At 37.9% G+C, this 10,292-nt stretch overlaps 1 long non-coding RNA gene across 1 annotated transcript in view; it reads right to left on the minus strand.

Moving 5' to 3' along the window:
- Nucleotides 1-323: 323 nt before the first annotated feature.
- LOC103607455 overlaps nt 324-10,292 on the minus strand; it is a 13,975-nt gene continuing 4,006 nt past the window's right edge. The window contains exon 2 of the long non-coding RNA XR_551968.1: nt 324-462. This is a non-coding gene — a long non-coding RNA (uncharacterized LOC103607455). The remainder of the gene's footprint in view (nt 463-10,292) is intronic.

Here is a 10,292-nt window from a genome sequence, read left to right on the forward strand (position 1 = left end):
ATAAACAGAGTCCTGGGAGGTCAGATAGATCCACTAGATCTTAACAGGATCATAGAATAGAAGAGAGAGTACTTAATACTTAGGAAAGTACAAAAGCAAATTGTGCAATTGTTAGGTTCAATGAAAGGGGAAATAAGGAGGATAAATGCACAAAAGAATTGACAGGAGACAGAGTTTCCTAGCGATGATGGCATTTTGATTTTTTCCCTTGGGGAAGAAATAATTTGGGGGTCTCAAAAAATGTAAAACCTAGTAAAACCTAAAGGCTAAGATCCTAGTTTGTCTTAGTTTGGGCAGCTGTAACAAAATTACCGTAGAGTGAGTAGCTTAAACAATAAATATTTATTTCTCATGTTTTTGGAAGCTGGGAAGTAGAAGATCAAGGCACGAGCTGATCTGATGTCTGGTAAGGGTCTCTTCCTGGCTTGTAGACAGCTGCCTTCTTCCTATATCCTCAAGTAACTGAGAGAGAGATCATCACTCTCATAACTCTTCTTATAAAGGCATTGATCCCATGCACGCAGGTTCCACCCTCTTGGCCTTATTACCTCCCAAAGGCCCCACCTCCAAATACCATCTCATTGGGGATTAGGCTTCAACATATGAATTTTAGGAAGACACAAACATCCAGGCCATGGCATAGCTACTAGTAAAGCAGTAGGAAGCCTTTGATTCTACTTATGTCAGAAAAATTTCACCCCAGACCACTGGATAATGGTACACCAGTCTATGAGTTCAGGAGCATTTGTGTCCTTTCCATTTGGTCTAGTTAAACCCTGAAAACATTAAGCACAAGCCAAATTCAACATTGGAATAGATCAAAAATGTCCTCTGAATTAAGCTCTCTATGATTTCATTCCAGATGTATACAGAAATTTCTACAATGTTACACAAAACATTTTCGTAGTTGTTCCCAGTCTTCCCTTAAAATTATGATCACTGCATATTTTCCAGTAGGCATGTTTGTGTTTGTAACATTATCTCCTGGTTGCATGGTCAGCTTGATGTTTTAATTCAGCCCAAGGGCTTACACACAGTTGATGCTCAATATGTGAATATTTGTTTACTGAATCAGGTAAGGTCACACAACTCCAGCTTTTACTAGTAAATATGGCTTGCAAAATCAACTGATACTAGCATCAGTCTGAAACACACACTGTACCGTGTTGTGTTTAAATGAAAAAATGCCTTGGAGAAGACTTTATTGAATTCCAGGTATTAAAGAAATTGAAAGTTATTTAAATTTCACTTTTAAAAATGCCTAATCTAGGCTGGCCGGTTAGCTCAGTTGGTTAGAGTGTGGTGCTAACACCGAAGTCCAGGGTTTGATCCCTATACTGGCCAGCTGCCAAACAAACAAAAGCCTAACCTTGGAAGAAAAAGACATGGGGACTCTACTGAATGTGTATAATTTCATCAATTTATTGGCAAATATAACATGGAATGATGTTGCTCTGGCCAGGATATTTCACCCCAGAAAATAATTCCTCTCTGCTGCCTCTCTGTAGGTCCTACTTAGAAAAGAAGCTTGAGAAAAAAGCAGCTGAATGTTTGAATAGCATGTCATAAAAACCCAGTTAACTCTGAAGAAAACAATTGGTGGATCTAACTAAACAAAAAATATTTCTGATAAGAAAAATGAAACTTAGAAATCTGAACAATAAAGACTGCTTTCAAATATAATCTTCACGTACAAAGCCTTTTCTTACCTCTTTCTTAACTAACCTTATTAGATGAAGAATCTTTTTATCATTTACCAAATAGAATTTTATATTTCTACTTTGTTGACAGAAAGCGAATTTCTCTCTTAAAAGTAATTACATTTAACGTGGGGGCTTTGTTTACTTATGCACTCTAGAAAGTAGAGCAAATTTGAAGTGGGCCAGCAGAGGCTCTAATGGGCCTTGAGAGAGACAGGAGAGAGAGAGAGAGAGACAAGGCTGACCCCTAATTTCTTTGGGGTGACCCGAGGGGGCAGGGAACTCACTCTAAATAGTTTCAAGTAAAAGTGTCCAGGCACTTATGGGGTTGATTAAGGCAGTGTCACATTAAATGTTACCTGACCCAGTACCATGGAAGTTGACAAGCGCACAAGAACTAAGAACCATAAAGAAATGTGTCAACATAAAACTTAGCACTGTAAAAATAGAAAGCAAGGTGACCCTGTTTAGAAATTCATTGAAAGGACTGTAACATCGGCAGAGAAAGGGTCCCACTTCACTCCCCTCCCCCTTGACCTAGAACAACACAGACATTGATCTCAAGGAACCTAATCTAGCATCAGCAACAAGGAACTGTGATGATTATTAAGTACAAACTATGAGGTACCTTGGTTAAGGCGACCTCCAATTGTCATGCCAAGGTCAGTATACATCTGAAGAGTGCCAGCAGGGCAGCTGTGCCAAAGCAACCAGGCACAGAGCAAATAGATGGGATACTTTAAATGGCTGTCAAAAGGATCAAGTTAACTCTTCTAGGACCTTCCAAGGAAAGGAGGAACTTTGAGTGCTGGGAGGATTGGAGGATTGGGGTGGCAGCACTTACACAGGTGGGGGCTCAGAGCCAGAAATGCCTGATATTTTAACACTTACCCCTGAGCTCTACTCCTCAAGTTGCTGTGGAAGTAGAGGATATATGCTGATTGCAGCAAACTTTATGAATTTTTTAATGTAGATTGGTTGACATAATACAAAAAAGGCCCTCTGCATTTGGAAATCTTTCCTAATGTTGGCCTTTAAGCTAGTTTAACTCCTAACATTAGAGATAATTTTAATATTTTGATAAAGAATCCTGGCTTTGTTGGCTTGGGAAATTATATTTTATCTTCATTCCTTTGTTTAATGTACATCAAACAGAAAAGTCAACATGTACTATTTGACATTTTCTTTTCTTTCTTTTTTTTTTTTTTGGTGGCTGGCCAGTATGGGGTGACATCATTTTTAAAAATTCAGTTTTAATTCAGTGACTAATGAGTACTTACTGAATAACTACCAGGCTTCTGAACAGTGTTAGGAATCACAGCAGTAATATATTTTAAAGGAAAAGGCAAATAGCAATATACTATACATAAATATGAAAGCGATACAAACATAACCTTGTTTTTTTCATATGGACAAGATCCAGTATCTATGACCTTAACTTTAACTTTCTACAGTAAGGAATATGGTGCATATATTATAATGTATGTCGGAGTAGCTGTCAAAGAAAGTCTGTTTCAAGTTCTATTCCACAATTCTGAGTGAAAAAAAAGCAGACGGCTTTGAAATCAATCTTTTATATATAGCACACTCCCAATAGAGGTCAGAAGGCCAAGTTTTAATAGACCTTAGAAACTGATCAGTGGCCATGATGGAGAATATCTGATATTTGGAGATGAGGGGAGATCCCATTGATTATTGCAGTTTCTGCCCCATAAAGATGGATTCCTCTCACCATACTTCTTCAGCATTATTTTTTCTTCCTTACCCAACCTTACCTTCAAGTGTTCAGAAGACATTTCAGATTCTGGAATGGAAATTACCTCATACTTTAGTGGATTTTGGAATATGTATAATTTTTTTCTTCAAAATGCAAGTAGTTATTAGTATAAGAATTAAGTCAAAATTAGCTGATCATTTTCTTTTAAAATCTGTTTTTGACACATTGTACATATTTATGGGGTACAATCTGATATTTTGACACATATATGTTGTATAAAAGTGGGTTAAGATAGTTCATGTAACAGTCACCTCATGCATTATCATTTCTTTGTGGCAAGAACATTCCAAAGCCGTTCCTCTAGCTATTATGTAATATACAAAACTTAACTGTTAACCATAGTCATCCTACTGTGCAACAGAACACCAGAACTTATTCCTCCTGTCTAACTGTAATTTCATACCTATTGGCCAACCTTTCTCCCTGTTTTCCCACTCCCCCTCCATGCCCCAGTCTCTGGTAACCACTGTTCTACTTTCTGCCTCTATAATATCAACTTTTTTTTTAGATTCCATGAGTGAGATCATGTGGTATTTGTCTTTCTGTGCCTGGCTTATTTCACTTAACATGATGTCCTCCAGTTCCATCCCTGTTGCTGCAAATGACAGGATTTCATTCTTTTTTTATAGCTGAATAGTATTGCATTCTGTATATATACTACATTTTTTTAATCCATTCATCTGTTGATGGGCATTTAGGTTGATTCCATCTCTTGGCTATTGTGAATAGTGTTGCAATGAACATGATGGAGTGATTTCATTTCCTTTGGGTAGGAGAATTTCCTTTGGAATGAATTACTTACAGAATTTATAGGATACCTCCGCTGGCAATCTTACAAGGTAAAATAACCTATTTTTCCAAGATGATTTAGGATTAATTTTATTAAAGACAGAAAGATAAATAAACTGTCAAAATCTCTTCTACATCAATGACATAATATTTGTGTTGATACGTTAGAAAATAAAAGAAGCTGGTTTTGGTAAAACTTTTATTTGTCCCTCTGTGCTACTGATGAAGCCCTTTCCTGGAGGCAATAAAGATGGAAATCATACTCGATTGAGCTTGTAGACTTATCAGTAATAGGCCATGGGGCAGGGGGTGCACAGAACAGCAGTGATGAATTAAATTTTCCTCTTCTTTAGGAAACTAGCATCTCCCTTGGATGGTTCTGATGTCTTCTTCACTCACCCACAAAATCTGCTCATCTAATAGAACTCACCAAACCATCTAGTGGTTTTGAAACTCACAAATAAGTGAGTCAAAGATGAGCTATTATGTCCATAGAACTAGCTTCCAAACCCTCTTACCTTGTTTTATGCTTTACCATGAGATCTTCAGTTCCCATTTCTTTTGCAAGTCCAGTTCTGCTTTCCTTTCTAGCTTGTTATAACTTTTGCTCTAGATTTTGCTTTCTATTCTCCAATAGTAGGATGTATCCATAGACTTATAATCTAGATCACTTTTGGGAGGCCTCATAACACTCCCCAGCCTAACCCGATTACCTGTGTCTTCTCAATAGAGACCCCGACAGGGCTGGTCCAAAACAGTAGGCTGGGACCACTGTGACTTTAAATTCTGAACCTCCAAGAAAGTGTGGCAAAATGTTAACAATGGGTGGCTCTAAGGGAAGGTATTTGGGTTTTTACTGTACTGTTCTTAAAGCACAGAAATGGAAGAAGTTGAATTTGGGGAGATTGCTTGGCCTGGGCCTCACCCTCCTGGCCCTGGAGGGCACCTGAACAGCCCACTCTGCTCTGCCCTGCCCCACCAGGGGCCGCCTTCTCTCCATATGGCACACACAGACCTCTCCTTGTTTTTAACATCCCCAAGTATTCCATTGTCTGGCTGTCCATGGCTCCCCGAACCAGCCACTATTAGAGGGCACTGAGGCAGTCACCAGTTCATGCCATTACAGAGAGAGAACCTAACAGTCACGTTTGAAAATGCAGATGGGTCAGGCCAGCCCCCCAAGCGAGTCACATCACATGTCTAGGGTGGGACCCAGGAATCTTTGTTTTAACTGGCAGCCACTGTGTGATTCCTTTTTTCTCTTCAATAGGCATGATATTGTCTCACTTTTCTTTTTGCCTTTGAAATTTTACAAACTTTCTCAGAAGGAGAGTGAATAGTGTAATGAATCTCCACATACCCATCACCTAGCTTCAACACCATCTGGTTTTGGCCACTTTTTAAATACCATTTATTTGTTGGACCAAGTCATTTGTACTGAGAATGTGCCAGGTTCGGAATTTGGTTGGTTACTTCCTCACACTGTTTGTCCCTTGTATTTTGTATAAACTCATCATTGGATCTAGAGGCTTGATCAGGATGAGGATGGGATTTTGTTGTTGTGTTCTTGCTTTATTTGGTTTGATTTTTTGGCAAGAATCTATCCTCAAAAAAAAAAAAAAAATTCTGAGGCTCCAAGAAAAATGTTAAGGTTTCCTGCTCTATATTAGCTATAAAGAGAAGTATCTCCAGCAGCAAGGTTGAAATAGCTTTTCTTCTAAGCATCCTCTGCAAAGAAATGAAGCTAGAACAATATTTACACCTTTGGAATTACCTAGTCCAGCTGATATACAAACTGGGTCCTTTATTTTCCACCTACATTTCTGTCTTCCTTCCTAATTTCACATTTTACTCTAGTAGGAAGCATGGCTTAAAAGAAGCCTTGAAATAAAGCATCACAGAGAAAGAAAAAGTTAAGAGAAAAAGGTCCAAATAGACGAGAGTAAATAATGGAGAAAAATATTCTTGAAATGAAAGTCATCATTTTGAAATACATGAATTGTATGAGAAAAGCTAATTACTAAAAATATGTGGACTGAGAAGGAATAGTAATAAAAAAAAAGTTAATAAAAACCAGGGTTGTCATCTGTCAAAACAGGATTAAAGATCAAGCACAATAGACAATTTTTTTTTCTTAGTATGCATTTCTCTAAGTTCCCTCTTTTGTCATGGTTATTTGATATTTTGAACCTTGGTTAAGGCGTAAGATTATTTATATAAATGTAAAGTTGTTTTCCAGTCAGCCAAGAGCTGCAGACTTGCTACAAGACATGAACTATCCAGACCCTGAGAAACCAAGGAAGACATCAGTAAAGCTATGCTGATTCCACCCTTCCAGCAGGACCCTGAGATAACAGCAAGGACAGGAGCAGAAACCAGATGGAGCATTGGTGAACCTCGCACCTGGCTCTTTGCACAGAGCCCCCATGGCTCATGTCCCCCTCCCTTCTGCTTTTCATTTCCCACACTCCATACCCTCAACCCACTCTTTTAAACCCTCAGGAGATCTGAGTCTTGGAGATCTGAGTCTTGGAGATGGCTTTAGCCTGGCCATTCTCCTTTAAGTCTACCGGAGATAAGTGTCTGTCTAACATCTCTCCTCAGGTCACCAGTATTCCGGAATAAAAGCTGACTTCCATTTCCACCAACATTTGACTTTTGAGTTGTTTATTTTTGTATGGGGCAGGTGGCTGGACTTGGGACCAGTAACAATAAGTCCAACAAACTGCTTAGTATGGCATTCAAGGCCCTTTGCCACCTGAACTCCAAATTATCACTACTATATAGGGTAGTGTGATAGTTAATTTAATGTGTCAACCTGGCTGGGCCATGGTGCCCAGATAGTTGGTCAAACATTATTCTGGATGTTTCTGTGGTGGTTTTTTTTTTTTTCCTTTGGCTGAGATTAACATTTAAATCGGTGTACTTTGTGTAAAGCAGATTACCTTCCATGTGGCTAGGCCTCACCTAATCAGTTGAAGATCTTAATGGAACAAAGACTGATGACCCCTGAGCAAGAAGAAATTCTGCCAGCAGAATGCCTGTGAACTTGAACTGCATGCAACTCTTTCCTGGGTCTCCAACCTGCCAGCTTACCCTAAGGGTCTTGGACTTACCAAGCCTCCACAGTAATGTGAGCCAATTCCTTAAAATAAATTCCACCCCCACCCCCACACTCTGTTGATTCTGTTTCTCTGGAAAACCCTAACACAGGTAGTATAAGATCATGCATTCTATAATCAGGAATACAGGTTCAGGACCTGGACCTGACATTTACTAAGTGTATGTCTTGGGAAAATTACTTTACCTAAGTCTTAGTTCCCTCATCTTCAAAATGGAAATAACAGTAATCCCCTCAATTCCCTAGCCATGCTAGATTACATGCCATGTAACCTCATCTCTCTATTCCTTTGTTTCTGCTACTCCTTTTGCCTGAAATAAATTTATTACTGTCTAGTTAGATAAACCTTACTTTTCCTTCCATACCTATGGTGGTTTAAAAACTATGTCCACAAATTCACTGATACTCCTCCCTTCAAGTTTAATTCTCTCCCTCTTCAGTATTGGCTGGACTTAGTGAGTTGCTTCTAATGAATAGAATACAGCAGAAGAAAGAGTACACCATTTCTCAGATTAGGTTATAAAACAACCGCAGCTTCCATCTTGGTCTTGGTCTCTCCCTCCACCCCCTCATCACTTATTATGGGGGAACCAGCTGCCTGGTCTTGGGCAGCCCTATGGAGAGGCCCAGTGGCAAGGAACTGAAGCCTCCTGCCAACAGACGCTGAACATGAATGTAAATTCTCCATCCCCTTCATGACTTCAGATGCAGCCAACAACCTCATTGTAATCTCATGAAAGATACTAAGGTGGAACCTCGAGGCTAAAGTACTCACGGGTTCTTGAGCTTCAGAAACTGTGTAAGATAATATTTGTTTTAAGCAGCTACATTTTGAATGTCACACAGCAAATAACTAATACCACACTCAACTCAAATCTATAAAAGCCTTCGCTGAACAACACACATAATTTCTCCTTCCTTCCTGTTTCCCCATAGCATTTTGCATATAACTATGCCAAAACTTATGTTATATTAACAATGTTCATGCATTTGTCTCCCTTGCAAGACTGTGAGGTGCTTGAGGGTGGGCAATTCTAAAAAATTGATTTAAAAATCAAACTCAACCTTGGCACATAAAGGATTCTTACAATAGATAACAATTAGTATTTCCTATGTGTCATACATTGTTATAAGCCTTTTACAAATATTATCACATTTAATCCTCATAAAAACTCTAGGAGATATAATAATTATTACCCCATCTTACAAATGAGGAAATTGAAATCAAGTTATAAAGAAGCTCAGCAATTTGCCCAAGGTCATACAACTAGTAAATGTTGCTGAATTAATAAGTTTCTTACAAGCAGAACATATTTCATTCACCTTAGGATCTCTTATAGTGCCTCGTCCAGTATGCAACTGAAATCAAGTTATAAAGAAGCTGAGCAATTTGCCCAAGGTCACACAACTAGTAAATGTTGCTGAATTAATAAGTTTTTTACAAGCAGAACATATTTCATTCACCTTAGGATCTCTTATAGTGCCTCGTCCAGTATGCAATTGGGATTCAAATACTTGCTACATCACTGTGTTGTGCGTGTCGTAATAAAAGCAACTCAGTTTTTCAAGAATGAAGTCTTGAAAATCCTAATTGGATATTTTAGATTGATTCCCAAAACACAGTTCTTTTCCTTTACTGGGAAGCAATAAGGGTTACAGTAAACATATGTTGTGATGAAACTAAAAATAAACTTTGTAAGATTTTTATCTTTCTCTATACATCTCCCCCATAAACGCTTGATAAGAAATAAACTATAATGTTAATTTGATTACATAAGATATATTAAAAAAAGATTTTTACTAAATTTACTACATTTGGTGGTTCAGGACTCAAAACAGTTCTTGAAAGAGTAACATATGTTTTTTAAAAGCTGTATTTGTTTCTCCCAACCAAAAATAAAATGTTTCTACTGAAGCCTTTATGATACAAATTTCAAATAGGTGATTGCTATTTGATTTCTGTGGCTCCTCTTAAAGCATGAAACCAATGATCCCTCCTGGTGAGATCTTTCTAAATAAGTACTTAAATACCACAAACCTAAAGCCGTTTACATTTAGAATTGGTCAAAGTCCAGAAAGCAACTTGAGGCTTCCTATTTTAGAATTGTTGACTTGTTCTCTCTGAGTACTTTCTCCCCAGTTACTGTTAAGTAGGTGATCTTTATATTATTTGGTGAATGGGGACTCTCTTTCTCCTGATGTCTTGATGGTTGGTTTGGGAGGGTTACTCCTCTTACATTCTGTCTCTGTACAGATTAATGAAAACAAACATTTTGGAAGCTGTTAACAGAATCCTTAAGTGTAGGCAGATGCTAAAGATAAGTCATTACAATACAGTAAACCATTTCCTTTGTTCCTGTAGGCTTTAATATTTCTCCTACGAGGCAGTACCTTCATAAATTGTTTGCTGGGAACATTACCTAAAATTTCATTACGGACAAATGAGACTAGACATTTCTTCATTAAAGATTAAATACCCTCGTCATCTTTACTCATAAAAATGTATGCAATGCATTTCTAATTGTCTTTCTTGAAAGATTAAAAGATAGCAAACCACTTTGTGTTCATCAATTGGATTCTCTTCAGTGGTCCTAGACTTCTGAAGGGGTCTCATTTTACACTACTTTGCATTTCAGCTCAGAGCCTTTATTAGGATAGCACAGTTTGTCAGGTACTCTACCACTCTGCATTTGAAACGAAGTATATGTTTTTATTTCAAGATTCAGTATTCCAGTCATGAAATAAAACAAGTCTAACAAAATTATAATAACCCTTTTGCAACTCAACTTTTTAGACACACAAATAACAACTGCTCACTAAAACATTTTTTAAACATTTGTTCCAAATGTCCATCATCGGATGAGTGGATACGGAAAATGTGGTATATCAACACAATGGAATACTA

This window comes from Galeopterus variegatus, unplaced genomic scaffold (assembly GCF_000696425.1).
Source record: "Galeopterus variegatus unplaced genomic scaffold, G_variegatus-3.0.2 Scaffold7441, whole genome shotgun sequence".
NCBI classification, from domain to species: domain Eukaryota; kingdom Metazoa; phylum Chordata; class Mammalia; order Dermoptera; family Cynocephalidae; genus Galeopterus; species Galeopterus variegatus.